Here is a 26,310-nt window from a genome sequence, read left to right as displayed (position 1 = left end):
AAATCAATCATTTCCTGTCACTCTCCTTAAAGCACAGCGTACACTGGTTCTCATGGCCCATGAAAGCCTACATCACTTGCTCCCTGTCTCCAAACTCTCTCCCTACATTGTCCCCCTAATTCCTCACACTTTGCCATGCAGACTGTGGCCTTCCCTGCCCTGCCTCACACCCAGGAAACTTGTTCTCCATTCAGGTCTCTGAAGGATGATCCTTCTGCTTCCATGGCTCCTCCCACATCAATTTGGCCCCCTTCCCTGAATTCAGGGTTCAGCTCAGAAGCCACCTTCTCAAAGGGAACCTTCCCACACTAACTGGGTTAATTCCTGGCCTGTTTCCAATTTGTGTATCCCTGCACTCATCCACTGTACCCCAGCACCCTGCTTCTTTCTTAATGTTGTACCCATCTCTAGCTGAAAGCATCTTTTTTCACTTGTTCATGGAACTAGAATATAATAAGCTCTAGGAAAACAGACACCTTGCCTCAGCTGTCTTGACCACAATACCCCAGTTCTTAGAGGGCTCTTCTCAGAGCCGTGCATGCCGCTGCCACTTAGTGGGCCTTAGTTTACTGCACACTCAGTTAGCCTCAGCCGAACTGGACTGAATTCAACCAAATGGCATATCCAGGGCACAAAGAACATCTTCCCCAGCAACTGTCTTGACAAATGAGATGTACAATGACAAGTTCACAACTGTGACCCATGCTTATGAAGAAGTTCATGGGCTCTAAAAAGCAGGTAACATGGAGATTGGGCATATGCAAAGGAATCTAGGGCTCTCCAGTATTGTGGGGTTCAAGAGAAGTTGTAGGAGATGCACATGACTACATTCTCAGCACAGTAAATGAAATACCATACTGTGGAACTGGTACCTGGGTTATATTTAAGTTAAACTCTTGATTTAACACTTACATGCACTCCCAGCGAGGTTCAGACAGAAGTAGAATACATTTGAGAGTCAGAATTCACCATTTTAATGTGAACAGCACTATAACTGCACTTAGCAACAACCCCATCTTAAATTCACACTCGTCACTGCAAATGTGTTAATCTTATGCCCTTGGCTTTACTTCAGAAGTTGGATCTCATACTTTCCCAAATATCCTAGAGCTTCGAGGCAAACTTTTTGGAAGATGGCCTCGTAGACTCAGAGCTGAATTTTATATTTCCTACCTGTGGCAAAGTATCTTCTCTTAGTCTTAATTTTCATATCTTTTAAGTGGTGGTAATGATACACATCCTACAAAAGGATGCTATGAGGAACCAATGGGATGATCTGGAGAAAGGATCTGTTGGTGTACTCAACAGAAAATTAGTACTCAAAAAACATTTCCTGGACAAGCGGTAGAAATTCAAAAATACTACGTGCTATTGTTAGGGGAAGCACACTGGGTGCTGCAGTTTTGCTTCCTGAATGTCCCCCAAAGGCTCATGTGTCAGGTTTGGTCATCAGTCGGTGGTGGTGGAATTTTCAGGAGACGGGGCCTAGTGGGAAGAAGTTAGGTTACTGGGAGGCAAATACATGAAGTGGACACTGGGTCGCCCAGCCTGTCTTTCTCTTCCCAGCTGCCATGAGGTGATCATCTTCCTCTACCACATGCTCCCACCATGATGTACTACCTAAAGCAATGGCACCAACCATGGTCACCCACCATGGACTAAAACCTCCCAATCTGGAAGCCAAAATAAACCTGTCTGTTCAAGTTAATTATCTTAGGTATCGATGGCAGTAGCAAAGCTAACTAAGACACTGGGAAATACCAAGAAAACACAAGTTATAGATGGGAAGAAATAAAACAAAGCCCAAAGTGCAGTAATGTTTTATGAGTATTCCCAGTATAGGAAGAAGGTGTAAATAGTGGTATTTTATGGCTTGATCAGAGTGAAAAGTGGCATCCAGCAGCTAAATACTAGAAAGTCAGAAAACAGATGCAGCAAGAAGTTTCTGAATATCAGAAATGATCAGTTAACTAGAAAAAGAAAATTAAGGCCAAGTATTTTCCTAAAAATTGTATTTGCTTTAAACCTATGTAGTATGAAAGAACTCACAACAGGATTCCAGCTTAAAAACCACCGGGAATGTAACCATTCCTTGTGATGCCAAGAAACACAAGTCATCACGACAAATTGCTGTGTGCACGTCACTGGACAGCCCAGGTTCCCACACAAACTCTGCAGCTGTCAACCAACACAGAGGCTGTGGTAACAAGTCAGGCAAAACAAGCAGCAAACTGACCATTTTCAAAGATCCTGTGAAGCTGGTGTCCACAGAAAAAGGACAACACAAGCCACTTACTTGGGGTCTCTATCATTTGGTTATAGGGAATAAAAAAAATAGCAGCAACAAAAAAGAAAGGAAATATAACCATAGTTGGCATTTTGTTCAGTTTTTTATTAACCATGACAGTTCTCTAATTTTTTTTTTAACCAATTTCTCCCTGACCTTCAGGTCACGTGGTTTGGGTGGAGATGGAACATACCCCAGATCTGAGAAAGAGCAAACTCCATCCCTCATCATGATGACTACTGGGTCATTAGTGGACCAATAAAGCAGGATCTTACCTAAGGTCATTACAAATCAGCTGCTCTTTCCACAGGAATGGCAGAGCTTGGGGATATCGTCCTGGGGCTACCAGTTGCCATTTTGCTACCATGAGGCAAGAGCCTGCCCAACAATGGGGATATATAGCAAAAAGCCAGGCAAGGGAAGGAGACAGAAATAAGTAGGTTTTCTGATGATTATGGCCCGATTCTTCATCTCTACCTCCCCACATCCAATCATCCATTTGTTCATCAAAAAATGTTCTAAGTGCCGAGCTCACAAATAGTGATGATTCACTATAAAAAGTGGGAGAAAGGACTCAGGGGAACCCTCAGGTAGGATGAAGTCTTGAAGGCTAAGAAAGTCTTTGCCAGGTAGAGAGAACAAGTTAAAATGGGAAAGTAGGAAGTGCACAGAGTCCAGGGGGCTGAAGCCAGGTTTGCAGCTGCCTGAGGCTGCTGGGCTAAGGAGTTTACCTTATCCTTTGGCAGTCTCTGAATACCACAGTCAGACCTTTTGGAAAGGGAAGCCAGGTGGCAGGAAGGGACAGAGAATGAATGCAGGGCTCACTGGGGCCTGTTGCAGTCAATTGGAAATGGCTGTGGGGAGTTTGACAGAGAAAAGGCAAACAGGGAGGCAGAAGTCTATGATGAAAACCCTGAACTACTAAGAACTAATTCCATGCAGACGACCTGAGAATAATTCTGGTCCATGCAGTCAACTGTGTCTCAGAGGAGAAAGACTGATGAGAATGACAGGACAAGAAGGTGATCAAGGGCTGTGCTTCTCTGAGACTCTAAGCCTCAGAACTTCCTTGCCAAGGCCATCTCCCCAACCTAACTCTGGCCCACTCTCAGGTGCTCAGCTCAGCTCAGCTCCCAGCACCCTGCAGGGAAGGCCTGGCTTCATCCCCTCTGATGGCCCCTGGCCTTCTTCTGCATGCCTTCCTATCTTTTCCCTTTGAACTACTCACTGATTATACTTTTCTAAACCTCAACATCCTCATGTATAAAATGGGAATCTGACATTAAATAAAACCAATTTCATGGAACCCAGTGCATGATACACACTCAATACACAGAAGCTGCCACACTTCCTGCTACAGATGAAAGAATTTGTATCACTAAGAAACAGAGATATGCTCACACCCGGCAGTAGCTGTTCACTGCTGGAGATTTCTGCACCTTACAATAAATTGAATTTTGTTGTAACAGTAAGACAGAAGCACTTTACTGGGTAGTTAAAGCACACAAACACAAATGTCTTCAGGCCTGGAAGAAATCTGGCTGGGCTCAGGCTGGATAAGAAAACTCCTGATTGGAGATACAGGTTCCTCAGATGCAGGCCTATCACCATCCCTCCTCTCAGAGTATGGAGATGGCTGGGAACGTTGTGACCAAAGAACGAAATTCAGCTGACCGAAAGGTGGATTTGCTTTATTTAATTTTTAAAGCCAAATCTACAGAGACATCTTGTTTCAGAATTTCCTCCTACCCTCTTCAACCAAGCCATCTTCTGCTGACAAGTCAGGGCTTGATTACCAATGGGTCTGATTTAATTGTGCAAATGAGCACACTGAGTGAGAGATGAGAGAGCCATATGCAAAGGCCTAACAAGACTGGGCAGCTGTATGCTGCTTCAACATGTCTGTCCTCTACACCCACACAGAGCCTGCAGTGCCAGAGGGGCAAATGTGCAGAGCTTGCAAACATTATAGGAATATATTAGGTCCACTTAGGGTAGTGGTTCCAAACTGATTTTAGACCAAAGATGGTATCTGTTGAGAGTCTGATGCAATCAAGCCAACCCTAGCCACTCATAGCATACACACACAGACTATTTTACACAAGTCTCTGGGTGTTCAGGGACCTTCCCACACCCCTCAAAGCCCATCTGGGGTGTCACAGGAATTTAGAGGACAGATCCCAGGGCTTGAGAGAATGAGGTAGGTGGGTTGAGAGTTCCTCGTCCCAGGACCCACTTTTCATCAAGACATAGCCCACTATCTTAAATGTCAACTCTCCCCAGGGACAGGGCTAATGAAGGATGTGAAACTCAGAGGCCAAACATCTATCTGTCCACTGTCTTGAGCTGCATGTGCCCTAGTCCAAGTGGCTGTGAAAACCCTTAGAATCTTAGTGATCTCCAAGATACTCAGTAAATTAGTCAAGGAAGATGCACTGGGGGCGTGGTGAGGGAAGGGGGGCGTGGTGAGGGAAGGGGGGCGTGGCCCATCCCTCCAGGAATGCTTCAGGGAAGCTGGGCTCTCAGCGCCACTCACTCCTTCCTTACTTATGCAGAGACAGCAGATTCCTTGGGTGATTTGTACTAAATCCAAACAGTTAAAAATAATTTGCTAAATACCTTCCTAGATAAATTGAAACCCAAGACCTTTTTGAGCTCTGTCCAGCCATACTTCAAAGGGCAAGCAGGGAAAGTCAGGCACTTTCCTAGCCGAACTCCTGAGTCAGACTTTTGCTTGTCAGTCTTCTGATGTCACAAGTCAAACTATGCCACCAAAAGCTGAGTAAGCATCTTTGGGAAATGGAGACTCGACTGTAAGAACACCAGCATTTCCAAACTCAAAGCATCTTGCCCAGTCTCTAACTCAACTACTGTATATAAATTCAGCTATGTCCTGGGGGTGGGGATGTAAAAAAATTCTGTGTTGTTTTGGCATAAAAGAAGTTGAAGGTGAAAAGAATGAATAGCAATATCGTATCAGATACGATAGGCAAGACATAAAGTAGTAAACAAAACATGTGAAGTCTTGGCCTTTATGGGGATTATATCTGAGTGGAACTGGGGTGGGAGATGAATCAGAAACACTAATAATTTTAAATAGCAATAAGAGCCATGTAGAGAATAAAACAGAATAGAGAATAGTTGGCTTGTGCCCATTTTACAGATAAGTGAGGAAAACAGTTGTGTAAAGCGTCACAGGTATCAAGTAGTGAACTGAAACTCAGTTATCTGATTCCCAAGTTGTTCCCAATGTACCCCATGCTCTCTCTTCAGCTTCCAGAGGAACCAAAAAATCTGCAGAACAGATGGGATAAGAGACTTTGTAAAACTCCCCTGCTTTGGGACAACAACAAAATTCCAAGCTCTATGAACTCAAGCAAGTGTGTCAGAGCTGCAACTCTGCTACTGGTGCAACTAACATTTGGGTTTCTACACATGGTATTTAACAGATTTTAATCCTTAACACAACCCTCTGAGAAGGGAATTACTGTCCCTGGATTTCATAAAAGGGCATGAAGGCCCAGAGTTTAAGGAACCTGCTGGAAATCACAGAGCTTGGGTGCGCAGAAGCTGTGCTCCAGGTCTTGTGCCTCTGAGCATGCTACTTTTCCATTACACCACGAGGCCTCCCAGAAGGCTCCCCAAGGAGCTACATTTGTCTCCCACTGGGAGACAAGGCAGTAAGTAACTTGGCAGTGGCAACAGGAATGAGTGACTGCTTTGTGTCTTTGCCAAGCAAGTACTCCATGCCCTCTGCAAAAGGACTTGAACATAAAATCCAACTGATCTTTAGCAGCTAAACATTCTAGAATCTGGGCTGGAGAATAGTCTCACCTACTCCATATGAGGTCCAAAATTAAGAAGGAGGGGAAAAAAACCATATTTATGTCTCATTCAGAATTCAAAAAGTCATAAATCCTTGAGGGACCTGGCAAGTGTCTCTAAGCCACTGTAATCATGTTGCCTTGTGTAACAAGTCTTGTGATGTCTGTAGCCATTCCTTGCTATAGTAACAGCAGCCTGAACGATGGAGTCGTCCTTCTGCCTGGGGGATTGTTCCATTTTCCACATTAGGAATAAGCCGCAGACTTTAGGTTCTAAAACAGAGCCAGAAACGCTGACTAGAATCCAGATGCCCTAAATATAATTAGAGCTAAATTTTACTGCCCTCTGTGAAAGACACAAATGAAAAGAATGTAGCAACTTCTAGAAGACGGGTCCAGAGAGTGAAGCTGTGGATAGATAGCTGGGGCTCTGATACGAGAGGCCCTTGAAGCTAACTGGAGATTTTTCAATCATCACCCCTTCTTCATATTCCAAGATTTTTTTTTTTTAAAAACAAAAGCCAAACTTAACCAGGTAAGCAGGAGGTGCCATAGGCTCATTCTAATAAACTAAGTTTTCATTCAGTTCTTGAGCTTTCTGGAGGTGTCCTCTCTCTCACATCCACACATACACACACTATTTAAGTTATCAGGGATTGATCTGATACTCAAAAACTGATTTTAATTTATGGTCAATCACTTCTAAATTTTATTAAAAAATAAATTAAACTCTGGGATAGAAATGACACCCTTGTTTAACACAAAACTAACAGAAAATAGTAAAAACGCCTATGTCTCACTTTAAGATGTGACTATTATGATGACAATAATAGATATAGTATTCCAAGCGCTTGCTATGTGCCAGGCACTGTGCTAAGTACTTTAGCAACATTATCTTGTCTAATCCTAAGAGTATTCCAATGAGGTTATTTTTCATTTGAGGTGCTGCATCTTAGAATGATCCTATAACTTGCTCAGCTGGTGAGAAGTGGAGTTAGAATTCAAATACAAGAGTCATCTCTATTATCTATTCTGTAATAAAGGAAAAAAATCACGTTCCCAAACAAAGAGCCACTGCTTCTGGCTACTTGCTGCCATAAAATTCTGAATTAAATTTGGTTTCATAGCAATGACTTTCCTCCTGCATTCATTTTTCATTTGCAGACATTTAACTGAATCGTAATAATGACAACAACAAGTCCATCGGGCATTCCCAGGTTTGGCAAGAAACACGGATGGCTCTTGGCACGCATATGCCTTGACTAGTAAGAGCGGAAGTGTGATGTGTTCTAGAAATCAGCCCACCATGAGAGAGTACCCCACAGCCGTGGACACCAGGTTGTGTTCTACCAAGGGCTGATTAGTTTATCTGGAGGGTTTAGGGAAAGTCAGTCAGGAAAGATTTGCTGTGCATGCGTACACACACACACACACTCTCTGAAAGCATGTTAAACCTGTTGTTTTTAACTTGCTCTTGTCATTTGGATTACTTAGTCATTCCTCTCTTGGTGGACTCTGTGGTTTATCACAGACACCTTCATTTTTGTTTGCCCAGCACCTTCCTGTCTTCTGGGAGCGATCTCTCCCCCAATTCCAACTTTGTTCTTTAATGGATCTTGCCCCCAGACTACCCTGACTGGCCCCCAAATGGGCACTGGGCCCAGACTTTTGAATTTGCAAAGTGAGAGGACCTGGGCCAGTCCATGTCCATGCTAGAGGCTGTGATTATTTGGGTTGGAGCTACCAGCAGCCATGTCCCTGCCTTGCAGGAGCCCATCTCCAGGGAGAGAGCCTGTTCCTGCTACTCCTAAGTGTGCATGGGTCACTTCTTTCACTTATGTGCACAGCTCCAGCATTCCCACCGGCCTATGATGATTCAAGGTGGGGTTTAGGTCATTTGAAATCAAGAAGAGTCTGCAATAATTCAGAAATGGCACCAAGAGTGAAGAGCTGAAAGTGACCAAATCTAAACACAGAAAGGGATGAGAGAGGGCAGGTGTGAGGCCCACAAGAAATACGCCATCCAGAATGGGGAAAGTCTCCAAGCAACTGGCTAGTTAAGTGTCCATTTAGGGGAGAGCTCTGCCCACTTCTTGCAACTTCTATATGGTGTGTGGACATGGAAGCAGAAATGGGATGTGTGTGCACATCGCTAAGGGGGGCCTTTTCTGCTTCTGTCAGCAACATGAGTCCTCTTGAACTTATAAAGTCAATATCAGTGGTTATCAAGGAAACAGTGAGAGTCCAACAAATACAGGGGAAGAGTCAGGGCCCTGACATGATGGATTTAGGTGTAGTAGGATGCTTGAAAAGCTTTAAAAACCTTTCTAGCTCGAGAAAGACTGCTCTGGTGGGTGGGGAAAGGCTAGGCAATTCTTAGAGTCAGATAAGCCCCAGCCAGAAGCACACCTCTGATAAGCAAATTACCCAGTCTGGCCTCCTCTATCTGCCCCTACGCCTCAGGAAAGAAAATTCATCTGCCTTAGTCATCTAGGGACCATGTGACTAGGCACTGCCCCCATAGTTAGACCCACTGAAATTACTCAAACCAGCCAAATTCTAAGGTGCTTATCCTCGACTTTTCCATGGAAACCCCCATAAAGGCTGTGGCCTAAATCTTCCCCTCACTCCAGCTTTTTGCCTCCTGGCCACCCTGGCATCTCTTTCCCAGGCAGCCCTGCAGGGCACGTCATACCCTCTCCTTCTAGACGTGTGAGCATGAAAAAATTCATTTTCCTGGGCCTCATTCCCCTTTTGTGGCTGTACCTGACTGGCCATCTATATGAGACAAAACCCCTTAATGATGGGCAGAGAAGGCCCTGAACTTGAGGACACTTGGGGCAGGGAAACCACCCAGTGCTCCAGCAGCCCTGGTGCTGACCTTCTGTTACCATCCTACCTGCCCACCCTATTTCTCTATCCCTGGCTTCCACTTTCCCTGACCTAGCCCTCGTCTTCCCCAAAGGTCTTAGCCACAGCTAAACTTCTAAAATATTGATCCATCATGACAAATTAGTCACACACCCCTCTTCCTGGGTATGTAACTTCACCAAGGACCAAAGGAGATGAGTTACTAATGGTGGCACTGTATGTACCCTGAACAGGCAGTCACCAAAAAGTGTGAGGGGGGGCGGGGAGATTGGTCATGCCAGCTGACTCACAGGGTAGAAATGGGGCTTGATTAGCTGGCACCTCCTCTGTGCAGAGTGACCCGTCTGCCTTTCCCAGGCATAGTCAGCGGTCCTTTCCTTTGTGCCCCAGCAGCACTTTATAAGGATAATCATTATCTCACTGTACAGAAATGACTTTTTAAAATTTTTATGTCTTTGGCCAGAATAAAATTTGGGAGGTGGGGATAGTACAGGCACTTTTTGATTTATTCCATTTCTCTTTTGTGTGTCTTATACAAAGCAGGAATGCATTCAATTTTCATGGAATAAATTAATGTATTTCATGAATCACTACATTCCCTTTTCCTCTTGAGTGGAAAATAATCTGAAGACACTTGATCTTGAATGAAACTGTTGCTGGCAAAGACATGACCTGGTACAACCTTCTCCCTGGCCCACAGCAGGTGTCACTGTTTAGTGCTGACCTGTCCCTCGCTTTGTCTGAGCCTGACTGAAGAACCCTTATTAGCACAGCATCCCAGGCAATTGCCCCAGGTGAGTGAACCAGCCATGAGAAAGACTGATGTGACTAGTGTAGCCAGCCAGAGGTAGACTAGAGATACCTGATGACAAGAGGACGCAGGTATGATGACCTTCATGCCACTACTGAAAGATGCCAACGACTGCCAGACAGAGCCCCCTTGTTCCCTTGATGCACAAGATGTCCCCTTAACATAATGCCTAGAGAACAAGTGAATTTGGGGAGTAAACAACTGACCCACTGGGGTAGGGAGCACTATGGCTATCTATATTTGCATGGTTATTGTTGCTTTAAATGAGCCATTCCATCTTGAGATGGCTCAGAGTTGGTTACCAAACTGTGAGAGCATAGTGACTTAAATCCCTGCGTGATTTCAAATAGAGGAGAGGCAGTACAGCACAGGAGATGTCACAGATCCCGGAGCACTGTTCCTAACATGGTGTTACAAAGACTGCATATATTAGTATGTGTAGGTGGTTAGAGCACCTATAGTGCCACCATTAGTAACTCATCTCCTTATGTCTGCCACATAATGATCAGCTACTAAAATAGTCCCCTCTTATCTGGCGTGGGGAACATGTTTCAAGACCTCCAGTGGATGCTTGGAAATCAAAGATAGCACTAAACCCTATCTGGATTATGCTTTTTCCTATACATATATATGAAAACGTTCAATTTATAAATTAGGCACAAGAGATTAACAACATTAACTGATAACAAAGGACAATTATAATAGACTACAATAAAATAAAAAGAGTAGCATCAGTCCTCTTACGCTTTGGGGCCGTTATTGAATAAAATAGGGGTCACCTGAACACGAGTGCTGCAATATTGTGATGGCCAATCTGACAACTGGGATGGCTGCCAGTTGATTAACAGGAGGGTAGTGTATATAGCACCAACACTCTGGATAAGGAATGACTCATGTCCCCAGAAGGCAGAGGAAGACTGTCAAATTTCATCATGCTACTCAGAGTGCAGTGCAAAATTTAAAACTCAGACTCGTTTATTTTGGTAATTTTCCACTTAGTGTTTTTGGACCATGGGTAACAATGAAAAAAAACTCCTGAAAGTGAAATTTGCGGATAAGGAGAAACTACTAGTATATTTTTATATGTGGCCTGGTTAAAATGTACCAAACAATTACAATACACCTATTATCAACTAAATGAGGCTTGGTCTATGATGGCATTCTTGTTTGCCCCGTAGTGATTTCATTTTTAACTGAGGGCTATTGCCTTGCTAAAAAGACTATGAGAACAGGCCTGGAAGGGTGACAAATTTTGCCTGCATTTCCCCTTTTCCCAAAAGAAATTACTCTGGGCTGTTATCAGACAAAAAGGCAGGTAACCCATCATGTCCATCTTTGCTTTGGCTGCCAGGAACTATCAAGTTACATTTTGTGTTGAACTTTGGAAGCTTCCAAGTTTACTAATATAATCACTTGTAGAAAAAAATTTGTCTCTTTTTATTCTCATTCTAGGGCTTTACATTTAATTGTCTCAATTGTTTTCAATATAACTATCTTAAATATTTCTTTAATCAGCAGAATGTAAATGTAAAAAGCATACATTTGTCAGATTCTTGGTGCTGAATGTCAGCAAAGACATGTATGAGATGATGTATCATGTATTTATGTATTACACATACCATAACATTTATTAACACAGCTAGTCTCATGTCAAATCTGCAGCGATACCAAAAAGGCTTTCAGCATGTTGATGTTTCACTGTGATGATCATCACCTCTCCATGTTCTTTTAGGTGTTTGTAGATGTCACTGATTCATTACATGACTGTCTTTCAAAGCTGAGCCTGAAGGTACCTTCAAAAACCCTTCCCAGACACAACTCTTCAAGGCACCACACAGGACTAATTAGCTATGCACACAAGATGAAATTAATTGTCATCCCTGGGGCAGTATGGTTACTTTGTGCCTCCTACATGCTATACAGTGTGAAGGCTTTTGTTTTCAAGATAGGGTCTTGTTACATTGCTGAGGCTGGCCTCAAACCTGCCACCTTCCTGCTTCAGCCTCCCAAATTGCTGGGATTCCAGGGATGAGCCATCACTCTCACCTCAAGTTCTGACTATATGTTCTAGTACCCTGCTTCCCCAATCCGGAAAAGAAGAACATAAATTCTTTCACTCTTAAATTTAAGGTTGCTGAATTCCTGAGTAGAGAACAAGTCATTATTCAGAGTAAGAGTTCTGGATAATGGCTCATGAAAGAGCAATTATGCCCAATAAGAGATTCTCTTTCTCTTGTACTTGAAATTCTCATTTCAGCTAGGGCATTGTGGTTCTCTATCTCAGGTCTGTCATCCCTCAGGTTTGTCATCTGCTGCTGGGAAATCAAAAGCAGAGCCGCCACATTGCTTACTTTAAAAGCAGCCACTTATCATACCTAGTATTTTATCAACTGAGAAAAGACCATTTGCTGACTATGCTGCCTGGCCTTCTCCTTCCTGCTGGCAAGGGTTTAGAAAACAGAACTTCTGATCTCACCTCCAAGACAACCAGAGGCCTAGTAAAACCCAAATCTGACTTCTAGGCTTGCACTACAAGTCAGCCACAGGCCTGCATTTTATAAGGCCTTTGGTGAGGCTGTTTTGTCAGGGCCTGGGGGAGGGAGGAAAAGAAGGGAGACTTACTTTCTTTTTAATGACTTTTACAGTGTCTTTAATTGTCTTAATTACTGGTGGTAAGTGCAGACTCTGTGAAACCCCTCTTTGCAAAGGCACCATATTCTCCCATAGCTTACTACTCAGAGAGAGAGAGAGAGAGAGAGAATGAATTTATTTTTTAGTTTTCAGCGGACACAACATCTTTGTATGTGGTGCTGAGGATCGAACCTGAGGATCGAACCTGGGCTGCACGCATGCCAGGCAAGCGCGCTACTGCTTGAGCCACATCCCCAGCCCACAGCTGACTACTCTTCAGAACCAGAATGGAGCTCACTGCTGTCTGGCGGGAGACAAGTTAGAAGCTGACCTTGCAAAGTAGTTTCCCCTGGAAAATTCACACCTGTGGGGTGTCCTGTGCCCATTCCAGCATTTGCACATCTGGTGGCCTCCGATATCTGGGCCTCAGAGAGGCCAAAAACTTTTATAAGAGTGTAGATGCAACATGAACAGAATTAACTAGAGTTAAACCAGGGAGAGAACTTTCAAAGTCTTCCCTTCTTTCTGTTTTCATGTCCAGATAGTGATTATGGTGCCTTCTTTTGTTGTTGTTAATTAGACATGGCAGTTGATACTAGAGGGACTAGTAGTACTGCCTTCCGCCCTTCAGGATTGAAAATTCTTAGGAAAGGCAAGATGCTAAATACCAGAGGTTTATGTATCAGAATATGTAATGTTGATAAAAGAAGAGTATGAAACAGACTCACTTTCTGATCCAGCAATTCCACTTTTAAGTATACACCCCCCAAGCAACTGAAAAACTGTGTCCAGGTAACAATTTGAACAAGTGATCATAGCAGTGTTGCTCCTCATAGCCCCAAATGGGAAAGAATCCAAAAGTTCAACAATGGATAAACAGGAAAACAAGATGTGGCATATGAATACACTGGAGTACTACTTGTTCGTAAAAAGGAATGGAACTTCGATGCATGTTGCACCATGGATGGATCTTGAAAAGATTATGTTAAGTGGAAGCAGGCCCTTAGAAAAGACCACATATTGCAGGATTCTGTCTACATGAAATGTCCAGAATGGGCAAATGCATAGAGGGACAGAATGCAGATGACTCACAGCCATTAGGGGCATTGGAGTATGTGGGGTTGGGGGGAAATGAAGGCTGCCTACTAAAGAGTACAGGATTTCTTTGGGGGGGGTGATGAAAAATGTTCTAAGTAGATCCCCATTAAGAACTAAGCTGTGGGGGGCTGGGATTGTGGCTCAGTGGAAGAGTGCTTGCTTGCCTAGCACATGCGAGGCCCTGGGTTCAATCCCAGCACCACATAAAAATAAATAAAAAAAATAAAGGTATTGTATTCAACCAAAAAAAAAAAAAAAAAAAGTAAGAACTAAGCTGGGCCGGTGGTGCACATCTGTAATCCTAGCGACTCGGGAGCTTGAGGCAGGAGAATAGTGCGTTGAAAGCCAGCCTCTGCAACTTAGCGAGGCACTAAGCAATTCAGTGAGACCCTGTCTCTAAATACAAAAAAGAGCTGGGGATATGGCTCAGTGAGTTAAATACCCTGGTACCAAAAAAAAAAAAAAAAAAAAAAAAAAAAAAAAAGAACTAAGTTGGGTAGAGGTGTCCTTATCCTTCCTCCATATGCCTGCCTGGGTTTCAGACTCCAGATGTCCCTTCTGGCACTCCTGTCGCTGAGGGTGTGCTCAGACTTTAGAAGCCTGGACATGTGGATACAGGCAGGCACAGCACAGCCCACCCAGGGAAGGGACATGCAATGGCCAGTCCCCACAATGCAATGTGAGCCGTCTATTTTCATAAGGGCTACTCTAAGACAGATTATTTGTGGGCAGGATGACTCACCAGAGAGCCAAAATGAATTTGCTCCACATAGAAGACAAAGGGCTTGGAACATCCCTGAAATGAGAAAAACTAGCCCAAACAGCTGCAGCACTTTAGGGCCTTTTAAATAGCCTCCTCCTCCTCCACCCTTTTTTAGCAGCTCCCTCTCTCACTCTCATTACATGCTCTCACTGAGGTTCTGCTATTGTTGGCTTGGAGGGACAGCAGAGGTTGGGAAATATTCTTTTTTAGCAAGCACTTCTTTTTATCCGTTGGAGTTTTCTGGTTTCATCTTTTGCAAAGATGGCTCTGGATAACTCAGAATTATTCTGAAACATCTTGGCTTGTTTCTAAAATAGCTAATAAAGCTTTTGGATGAGGCTTTCTACACCCTAAGGACATTTAGGGCTCAGGCCACATGGCAAGAAAGTCCACACCCTCATATGCTCTCCTCCAGGGCAATCTAGAGAACTCTCAGCAACCTCAAGTGACCACTATCTCCCTTCACTGTACAGAGAGGGAATCTTTCAATTTGAATGTGGCTCTCTCTAGGCATGGCAGACAGAGATGTAGGCGCTCCAGGCTTGGTAAGAAAGGAGGGGCTATTTGCTCCCACTACCCTTTATGGATCCTAACAGAATGCTCAAGTCAGCATTCTGTGACTGGCCTGCTCTCCACTGGACCTGCTATGGCCCACAAGACTGTACTTCCTACAGATAAGAACTGGTCCTTCCACTAGGCACAGAGGCAAACACCTATAATCCCGGCTACTTGGAAGGCTGAGGCAGAAGGACTGCAAGTTCAGCCTCCACAACTCAGCAAGGCCCTATCTTAAAATAAAAAATAAAAAGAGCTGGGGATAGAAGTCAGTGGTAGAGCACCTCTCTGTTCAATCTCCAGTTGCTGCCCCTCCTCCACATACAAAAAAGGAAAAATGAATTGGTTCTTCCTTGGGCTGGCAACACAGGTGCTCAATGAATGCTGGTGAAATGTGGAGTGGCTCTTAACACTAATAAACAGTTTCCTATCCAAAAAAATTTTTCTTCTCTTCTACTTTACTCTGTAAAGCACAGTCCCTAATCCTAATGAATCTTTAAAGTGATTTGAGTTTTAAAATAGTCTTCATAATGTTTTTTTGTAAATAAACTACATTAACTGGCTCTCCATTCTTCCAGAGCTAACTCCAAAGAACTAGAGTAGCTCAGATTAGCAGGATGGAATCTTCTTTACAAAACTCCCTCTTCTTTCCCCCGTCATACTGTCTGCCTAAGTGCTTAGTGGACTTTTTTATGGGTTTCACCTTCTCATTCATTTAAAAAAATAAAATTCACATACCATAAATTAACCCATTTTAAGTGTATTAGTTGGTGGTTTTCAGTATATTTTCAGAGTTGTGCAACTATCAACATTATCCAATTGCAGAACATGTTCATCACCCCAGAGAGAGCGTGGTATCCACGTGCAGTGATTCCCTGTCCACAAACCACCCCCGCCAAAGTCCCTCGTAACTACTAATCTGTTTTCTGTCTCTGTGGACTTGCTTATTCTGAAAACTTCATAGAAAGGGAATCTTATTTTCTTTTCTTTTTAAAAAATATTTGTTGTATTTTCTGCAGGTGCTAGTTCTTGCACTGGGTGTGGCACCACAGATTGTATGCCTGCCTGCCTTCGTAGTCCAACAATAAACACCTGCTTCTTGGAGAGCTCCCAGGGTTTTCTCTTGAACACAAAAGTCATGCATGCCAGAGGCCCTTTGTACCAGTGATACACCTGGGCCAAGAGGGCCCTCCGCCAGGTTGGGTGTTATCGGGGTGATGCCACCAAGCTCCAAGTAGTTCTAGGAACCCAGACCTTCACCTCTCATCCCAGCAAGTACCTGTATCTGACCTATTCTTTTCATAAAGGATTCCCCCTCATAAAGATTCAGAAGTTTGTGGTTGTTTTAAATACATTGGCCTTAATGAAAAAGAAAAGAACTTGGGCTCAAAGAAATTGTTCTCCTGGGTTTCCAGTAAGGTTTTCTGGGTTGTCCTGCGCCAGGTTGACTGTACTTATCACAAATGAGGAGAGCACACCTTGGCCTCTCTGCACACCTTGAAATAAGGTGATCTTTGGAGGATGGGATAAGTAAGAGCTGAGACACCCAGGAGGACAACAGCCACTGTGGGGGTCTTTCATCTGATGAGATCCAAGAAAAAAGATGGGAAACATCTGATTTCAAGTCAAAGAGAAAGTATGGTCTTGGAAAATATGATTCTAACTAACAAAGCTGGAACTTATGTAACTCTAGAAGAATCTTCAAGGAGGCTAACCAGGGGCCACATGGAGCTGGAAAGGGGATCTCAATGTGTCAAAAATTTGTTAATGTCTCTGCCACCGTCTAGAAATCAGTAAGGTGGTCCCTCTGAAAAGCAAACCTCTGTGATAAGTGAGTTATCACAGCTCCACAACATGAACAATGAATCCCTGAATTATCAAGTGTCTCCTCATGTGTAGATGAGTAGCAGCAGGCAGGACAAATCCAGAGCCTAGTTTGTACATCCATCTGAGTTTGGTTTGTGAGAGTTAGTCCCTAGGAGTTTTTGTTTTTGTTTTTTGGCTGGACATAATACCTTTATTTATTTTATGTGGTGCTGAGGATCGGACCCAGCAATTTGCATGTGCTGGGCGAGTGCTCTACCACTGAGCCACGACCCCATCCCCCTTAGGAGTCTTTATGCACTGGTAAAAATAAGTTTCTGATCTGAATAGGTAGGAACCATGGAATATGATGACCTACTCAAGCACAAACATGGAGAACAGAGAACATAGAACGTGAAAACCAAGTCACATGTGAAGCCCTGTCATTTAGAAGAGTAATTCTACTGGCTATCGGGAGGCCCAACTTAAATGTAAGAGACCCACTACAAAGTGGTAAAGAACACAGGTTCTGGAGCCAAACTATAGGGCCTCCATGGACCTTAACTTCCTCATCTGTGGAATAAAGTGGTAAAGATCAAATGAAATAATCCTAATGATGCTTAGTACACCGAGGAACACAGTGGGCCCTGGAAGTCAGCCATTATGTCATCATTGTCTGGAGGAGGAAGAGACCACCCTGGTGGCAGGGGTACCCCCAAGAGGTCAAAGTAAGGCAGAGCTGTGTCAGTGGAAGGCTGAACTCAGATCTGATGCTGTAGAACTGACTTCAACTCCAGGGCTTCCAAGGGGCTCCTGTGTCCCATAAACCCTCACATGCAACTCAAAATGATCATGTGTCCTCTGCAGCCAATGTGTTTTTCACGTAAATACACTGTGTAGTTCAACCACTGTGTCTTTTTCTGAGGACTTATGTGCAAAGTCCTCTCATGGCACCCTTCAGCCATGAGAGTAGGTACAAAGGTGTGGTCCCTGCCCTCCAGAGGCTCTGCTCTTCCCTGGAAGGGATGGTGAGAAACCTCATGGCTTGTGATCCAAACCTCTGTTAAGTTTAGGCCAACCATGCATTTGGTGCTTGATTTTTTTCTTTGTAATTAATTAGAGAGTCATAACTAGGAAGAGGGAAAGAAAAACCCCTACTCTAGCATCACACGATTCTACAGCATGAGAGACATAACAGTAGCCTTAACTAAAATCTGTCACATCTCCCTCTCCCTACCCCAGTCTCAGTACATGTCTCCATTCCCTTCGAGGTACAGCAAAGTGGTGAGAAGGTTCTGGAACCTTCCAGTCCCCCATTCTCAGGCTCATGTTTTGCCTGGCTCATGGTAGCAGTTGGTGAAGGCAGACACCCAGCCTCCATGTTACAGGCTGGCATGACACTCCTTCACCGTCGTTTGAAGGGTGGTCTGTTATGCAGCCACTGCATTCATGGCTGCCTCCCTTCTGTTTTTCTGTTCAGGGAAAGGAGGGTGGGTGTGCTTTGTCCCCCATGGCACAAGGCAGGCTCTGAGTATGTACTGACCTAGGCAGTCTGTGCCTATATCCACTCTCCACCCTGTGACACTGTCTTTTTGAACCGTCATTTTAGGTTTCTTTTAAGTTCCATAGGGTTGCTACTGTCTGGACATTACACTGGTGCAAAAACCTCAGGCAGGGGAGAGAGACTCTTTGTATTTGACAGACAAATATCCAGGGACAGGGAACACAGAGAGACTCCATTCATCCTGGAAGTGTCCCTAGTTTACTGATTGCTCTGTTGCCTCAAGAAATTCATAGCACCTTCGGGCCAGGGAGCAACAGTGTAGTGTTTATTGAAATCTACATCTGGTAGCAATTTGTTCAACAGCAACCAGCCTCTCCTTCCTCCTTCTCTTCAGCCAAATAATCCACAGGGGCCCATAACACCCCACAACTGTTCACTTGTGTGAGGCCTGTATTGTGTCGTTTATGTTCCTAATTATAGATCTGAGCTTATCAACAAGTTTTAGCACGGTAAGTAATTTTTTTTTTTTTTTGGATTGCTGAGCAAACTAAAGCTACATGTTCTGAAGCAGAGGTGCTGTTATTGACCACAACCCTCTGGGTTGAAAGATGAAGCTGCATGCTGGTCTTAGGCTCCCCCTCCTGAGACCATCCTTGGTCAGAAGCACTTGCCTTAGCTGCCCCAAGTGCTGTGGCCTCATGATGGCATGCAGGAACTTGCAAAGACAAAGGGCTGGACATGCATCTAGAAGGAGACTTCTGTGTGCTGTGGAGGAAGAAAGATGCATGTACCCTAATCTTAGAGAAAACTCTTTGAGGGGTGATATTGTAGGATGCTGTACAGATAATTCATTAAATGACTTGATGAATAAATAATTCTTTCCTGCTGTCTGTGGTTTGATAAGATGGGGGTAAATTCAGAAAGCAGCATAATTCAAACCTGTGGGCAAATCAGGGGACTGGAATTTCACAACCGGCACTAAACTCCTTAATCTGAGATGCTCTCAGAAAAACAGAATTACTTAGTGGGGACAGGAACAAACATGGGAGTAGAATTAAAAGTAGAATGGACTTATAAAGAACCTCTGTCATATGTGTTCAGCATCTATCCACCCACATCCACCCCTCCTTTGGGGGCTCTCTTCCCCTGTCACTCCAACCTGATTCTATAGGAGGCTACCTATCATGTACCCTGCTCGAGCCCAAGCTGGCAAATCAGCGCAACACTTCTCCAACTACTGCAAGTAGTCCAGATAAGGCATATGACCATGCATGGCTAATCAAGTCCTTATCTGGGAATTTGTTTTCAGAGACACTGCAAAGATGCTCTTAAATAAATGATGAGATTTTAGAACTATCTAGAACTATGTTTACTGCTACATGGAAAAAAGAAGAGAACCCATTATCAGTGAGAGAGAATAAAGTTGAAAAAGAGTTCAGAGTTGACAAAGTTGGTCATCCACAAAACCCGCCACTCTAGAATCCTTGAGGCCAGGAGTCTATGACCTAGTTCCATGAAGCAATAAATAACTTTTTATGCCAAACTAAGTTGAGCTTTTGGTTTCTGTCATTTGTAACCAGGGTCTAGATGGCTACAAAAAGCTTTTTACTGAAGGTTACTGCTTGATGACTAACTGAGCATATGCCAGTAAACATACTCTGAAAAAATTCAAAGTGCCACTGACCACATGCCATATGGTTATCAATGGCAGATGGCCCTAGAAAGCTCTGAAGCCAGGTGTGGTGACACACATCTGCCATCCTAGTGACTTGAGCGGTTGAGGCAGGAGAATCCCAAGTTCAAGGCCAGCCCTTGGCCCAGTCCTGGAGGGCAATGGTCTAAAGCTGTCCCTGGAGCACAGTTGGTCCACTTTGGCTATGCCCTGGTTCCAGGACTGAGCAGTCCCCCAGCCAGTTGGATTCAGGGATCAAGGCCTGGCAACAGGATGGAATCTTATAGGACTAAGTTACAGGTCAGAGATTCACAAACTCTGAACCTTGTCAGGATTGTGTCCTGTCCAGACATGATGGCCTGATGTGTATCTGGTTCTTTTTAAGGCTCATGTTTGACATCTTCACATTGCCTTTGGATGAGTATATTGCCACTGTAGGCAATGATTTCAGAAAACCCTGTTAGTGCTGAAAGAAAAGCAGCTACAAATAAAAATATTTTGGATGCTGACATCAAGTTTCCTCTATAGGCTCAGCTAAGGAGTTTCCTCATTTTTTATATCTCATTTACCAAATTACATTATAGTCTTACAGAGAAATAGTTCCCTGGCATACTTAATTATGTCCTAGGGTCCCGTTTATAAAACACCCCTAAAAACTTAAGTTGACCAATACATATCTCACCTGTGGCAACTCTGAAATAAATATTTGTATTTTTAGGGTTCTATTGAGAAAAGCAACAGGTAAATAACTAGCAATGATACTCATTAGTATTAATGGCATCATTAACATTATTGATGACAATAAATTATATAATTCCCTTAGATTTTGATTTTAAATCTATTTTAATGTACCTGTGTCAATTTCTGTGAAATAGTCTCAGAACTAAAAACTTGGGACTTAATGGGTTAATTCAAGGTGTGCACAGGAGGGTGATCAAAACCCATGAAACCCAGGCATTAAAGACTCATTCCATCATTATTACAGAAAGTAAGGTTAAGAGGGATTTGGTGATTTCTAATCTAACTGAGTCAGGCTTTCTGGTGCAGATATGGTCTATATATGATGTTTTTTAAAAAAGGCTTCCAGACAATTCTCATAGGCAGCCAGGGCTGAGAAACACTGCTCTAAAAACCAGCCAATACTTTCATTTAGTAAAGAAGGAATGGAGATCAGAGGTATGAGACTCTGATCAAGTTACACAGCTGGGATTGGGACACAGGTTGCAGGGTTCCATCATATTTTTCGAGTGAATAACTAGGTCATTCTATTGTGCTTTCTTTCAACAGGAGCTTCAGAAGTGGGACATATGAGAATTTTTAGACATGAAGTAAAGAAATAAACCATTGGGGAAGAGGAACCCAAATAAGAGACCAGAATGAAATACAACAAAAAGATAAGAGATTGTTATGATGATCTACGCAAAATCCATTCCTACAAAATGTGAGCAAATGTCCTTCTGCTGTGTTGTCAGACACACAATGAACACTGCAAGCAGATGGAGCCAGAGAGGAGATAGGAAGTTCCCCAACTATACGTGTAAGGGCTGTATGCTTGCTTACTTTTGAAACATCTTTATGGAGTCACGATCCACATGCCAGATCAATTCATCCATTGAAAGTGTATGATTCAATGGTCTTCATATGTTCACAGTTGTGCAACCATCACCACTATCTAAAATTAGAACATTTCATGGCTTCCACGAGAAACCTTTACCCACAAGCAGTCATTCCTCATTTTGTCCCCAAGCCCCCATAACCACACCTTGGCAACCACGGTTCTTCCTTTTGACTATGCACATTTAAAAATTCTGGGCATTTCACATAAATGAAATTATTTAATATATGGCCTGTCATGATTGGCTTCTTTCACATAATGTAATGCTTTCAAGGTGCATCCATACTAGGGCAAGTATCAATAGGCTTGTTTTTTAACTTTTTATTGCCAAATGATATTCTACTACCATTCCAATGTAATGTCCATCTTTTTTTATTCATGTATCAGTTCATGGACATCTGGGTTGTTCCCAATGCCTTACTATTATGAATAATAGTTTTATAAGCATTTGTGTACAATTTTTTGACTTAAATTGAATTTAATTGATACATAAAACATAAGAATTTTGGGTTTAGCTCAGTGGTGAAGTGCTTGCCCAGCATGTGTGAGGCCCTGGGTTCAGTTCTCAGCACCAAATAAAAAAATAAAGGTCCATCAACTAAAAAAATTAAAATAAAACATAACAATTGTACATATTAACAGAGTACCATCTGATATTTTGATATATGCATATACAGTGTATAAAGTTCAAATCAGGTTAAACATATATATATCTCCTCAAACACTTCTTTATCACTTCTCTAGGATGAAACATTCAAAATTATTTCTTCCAGCTTCTTCAATTGTGTACAACTCTGATATGTATGTGTTCTTGCTTCTCTTGGATATACACCAAGAAGTTGAATTCCTGGGCCATCTGTTAATTATGTATTTAACTTTTCAAAGAACTGCTAAACAGTCTTAAAGTGGCTGAAGCATTTAACACTCCCACCGGTAGTGTATGAGAGTTCCAATTTCAACTTTGTCCACAGTTGTTATTGTCTTTTATTTTAGCCATCTTAATGGGTGTAAAGTGGCATCTTTTAGTGTTGTGTTTTGTTTTTTGATACTGGGTATTGAATCCAGGGGAAAGCCATATCCCCAGTCCCTTTCATTTTGATACAGTGTCTCACTGAGTTGCTGAGGTTGGCCTCAAATATGATTCTCCTGTCTTAGCCTCCCAAGTTGCTGGGATTGCACTGGCTTCTTATAGGGGCTGTGATCTGCTTTCTCCTGATGGTTAATGATGTTGAGCACCATCTCATGTGATTATTAAACATATGTGTATCTTCTTTGGAGAAATGTATATTTAAATTCCATTATTTGAGCTGTATGTCTTTTATCACCTAATTGTAAGAATTCCCTGTATACTCTGATATGACTTATATAAAGCTATTTTCTCCCATTCCGTAGCCTATTTTTTTTCATAAGAGTCTTGTGCACAAAGACTTAAATTTTGATATGGTCCATTTTTTTTTCTTTTGTTAGGTGCTTTCTTGTTTAATTGCTTATGGTAATTTTGAGGAACAGAAATTATTAATTCCATTCCACAAGTGAGGAAAATGAAGTCAATGAGGTTAATCACGGCCCATACCATATGCTGCAGCTGGGATACGAACTCAGACTTCCTGACAGGCCAGGGCTCAGGCTGCTCACATGCTCCCTGAGGATCATCAAACAATAGAGTTTTTTTTTTTTTTTTTTAAGAAACTCCTTAGATAATAAATGTTCAGCATTCTAAAGATGCTGCCATTACTTAAAATCAGGGAGCTTTGGAGCTCAACTTTGTAAGTTGTGCTGAAGGGTGAGGAGTGACACATTTTATGAATATGTTCAACTATGGCTAGGGTCAACTTGACTTTACAAAGAAGCCAAAAGTTCTGGGCACAAAGTCTGACATATGAGCAAAGATATTAGGCTAGATTATATCATTCTGGAATTATATATACCACTATACCCACCAATCAATACAAAAATGAGAAATGTTAGTGCCCAAAGTAGACCTATATCTCAAAAGACTGTTTAAAAATGTTTCTAATAATGGCACTCAGATAAAATAGAGACCAGAAGACATACATAAGATGCATTAACAGGTAGTTACTTTGATGTATTTTAGAGCATTCCGATTTAAAAATTGAACCATCTTTTTCTTTGTTGGTTATACCTGGTATGTTCAACCCACAGTTCAACCTTCTCATTTGAAGTGCGGAAACAGATGTAAAAAACACTTGATGTTATTCATCCAAGGTCACAAGAGAGCACTAACAGAATCAAGACTAAAATTCATGGAGGACTCAATTCTCATGTTCTATTTCTTAATCTTTGCTTTGCTTTCAGTATTTATGATTTCCCGCTTCTCCCTCCCAGAGGCCTCCAAGTGGATTATGCCAGCCAAGCCTTCTTTTGAGAGGTGAGGAGCTCTTCCCAGACATCAATGTTATTCTCCAACTGGATCCTTCCCTAATACCAATTTATCTAAACATCTCAAATCCCTGAAGATAACTCTGACAGCAAATAAGAGGGACACATTTTATAAAGAGAGCTCTGAATGAGATACTGCCAAGCTTTAGTTAAAAAAAAAAAAAAAAAAAAAAAACAGGCTCTAGTTTCCAACCTAAGAAAGAAATGGCTTTCTGCCTGCTGTTTCTGTCTCTCCTCCCCTCTCTTAGGGGCGAGGGCCAAGGCTGTGTCTTGAGGGATTGCTTCATAAGAAAAAATCAAGGCAGGGCGCAGTCCCAGGATGAGCCAGCGCAGGTTGGAAGAGAGCTGCAGAGGACTCTGGGAAAAAGAGAACTGGACTCGTGAACAGGCGAGGTCAGCTCCCAGAGCGCTCTCTCTCCATTGGAAACAGGTCTGAGTGCTGACACGGGGTTTCCCACAGCTTCTACTGGCCTCCAAAGGCATATTTGTCATCAGAGGCTCTTGATGAAGCTGTACATAAATATCTGTTATTAAATACAAAACAAAACAAAAAAAAATATTCCACAGGAACCAAATCAAAACCAGCTGTGAGGGGGAGAGGCCAAAAACTCAGTGTAAGTGCAAAAGGCCCAGCAGAAACACTTGTTAATTGTGTTATTTACTTTGCTGAATAGTAAACTGCTGTGCCAATGAAGTCCTATCACATGACTGTAATGTTTTTCATATGACTTTCTTGCTATGAGAGAAATGGACATTCTATTTTCTAGAATTCTGAATTTTGTAGGATGAGTCAGAGTCTGAATTTTAATTCAGGATGGACCCATTAGCTTAATTTTGTTCCTTTCTGTCAGCGTACATATGATTTTACAGTCTATGTTATAGCTGCTAAACATTTTTTTTAATGGTTGCTTATTAATCCTCAAATATTCAGAAGCAAATTTTGCTTCACCCAAAACTGAACAAAAGTGCAAATTATATTAATGCTATGTCATGTATGCAACTCTGAAATCACAACTGCAGGACACAACTTAATTACTGACAATACTGTCAAGGTGAGGAAATAAAATATAGCCTAAAATTAACTCTGCAATCATGGAACATGGAAACTTTCAACAATGAGGGTGGTTCCAGCAGGTCAGGCCCAGCAACCTGTGGAGTGACAGAACTGCCCCACTCGCCTGCAGGGTAGGCGGACCTGCGACCCACCAGCAGAAAAGGTCAAGCGGCCTGCTTTAGATCTTCAACAGATGCGACAATTAAAAAAAAATTGGCAAACTCCTGAAGAGTCTGACTTGAATACCTTGCTGGTTGACTAAGGTCATTTTTTTAGGCTCCAAATAAGATAGAGATCGAGGAGGAATACCAAGTCAGGGCCAATCTCTAAAGACCCCAATCATTCTCAATAAGGGCCTTGAAAATAAAGGTAAAAAATATCTTATTTACCTGGCAATAGAAGTTGGGAGCTGAGTGAGGCCCTTCCTTTGCAGAACCTTCTCATAGAACATAATTATATTTTGGCAACCAGATAGCCTTCAAAAAATAATGATGCCTGTTGATGCCTGACTGAGGCCCCTTCGTTATGAACTATAACACTGGCAAAGACAAATGGCTCTGTGATGAGTGTATTTAATTTTTCTACATGTAACCTTAGATAACATTAATCTCATTAAAACACATTTCTCATTTAAATTTATAAAAAATTATACCCTAGTTTTACAGCCTCTCTTCCTGTGCTAAATAGAGGATAATTTTCCTTTATTTGGCCATATTAATTTACCAGTTCTTTTCTTGCCTCAAGGCTCCAACTTCATCCATCGCCAATGCCATCAGTTGTCTTTACTCCATTACCTTAAAATCATCACTACCCGAGATGAACACATCTCCACAAGCCTGGGCTCCAGGACCAACTTGTGCTCTTGCACCACAACCCTTCCTCCAACAAAACTCTAGGAATTTGCCCACTAATCCCAATGGCAACACCAATACACCAGCAACCAGCAGTCATTTTTGGATATGTGATGGTGGAAGAGGGGACATGAGTGCAAAATTTAGGGTTACATTAGTCATTCTCACCAAATCTGGATGGTCCTGCTTTGGATCCATGTTCTAATACAATACAATGGGCCCCTGTTCATGAAAATAAAGGCACTTGGTGTCTCTAGTGGGATCAGCTTTACATTCTTCATTCACCAAGGAGAATGTGGGGGCAGACAGACCATAGATGTTGAAGGATACAGGAAACTTTATAACGTTTGTTTAGGAGGCCATGAATTACTTAAGAGTTAGATAGTGGTAATGGTAGCACAATCCAGAATATATGAGAAAACCACTAAATTATACACTTCGAAAAAGGATGGGCTTCATGATATATGAATTACAACTCAATAAAGATGCTATGTAAAATGCATCTTGATTTTACTAACTTTGGCTCAACTGCATCAGACTGCTCACGATACTGAAAAACACTCTGAAGACT

The 26,310-nt window shown here is 42.4% G+C and overlaps 1 protein-coding gene across 2 annotated transcripts in view; it reads right to left on the bottom strand.

Moving 5' to 3' along the window:
* The window catches only part of ATG7 (autophagy related 7), a 247,491-nt gene that overhangs the window by 71,338 nt on the left and 149,843 nt on the right, over nucleotides 1–26,310 (bottom strand). The window lies entirely within an intron of this gene.

Source organism: Spermophilus citellus (genome assembly GCF_964194105.1).
Source record: "Spermophilus citellus genome assembly, chromosome: 19".
Taxonomy (NCBI): domain Eukaryota; kingdom Metazoa; phylum Chordata; class Mammalia; order Rodentia; family Sciuridae; genus Spermophilus; species Spermophilus citellus.
The sequence above is the reverse complement of the archived record's forward strand: the minus strand, read 5'-3'. Positions and strand labels throughout refer to the sequence as shown.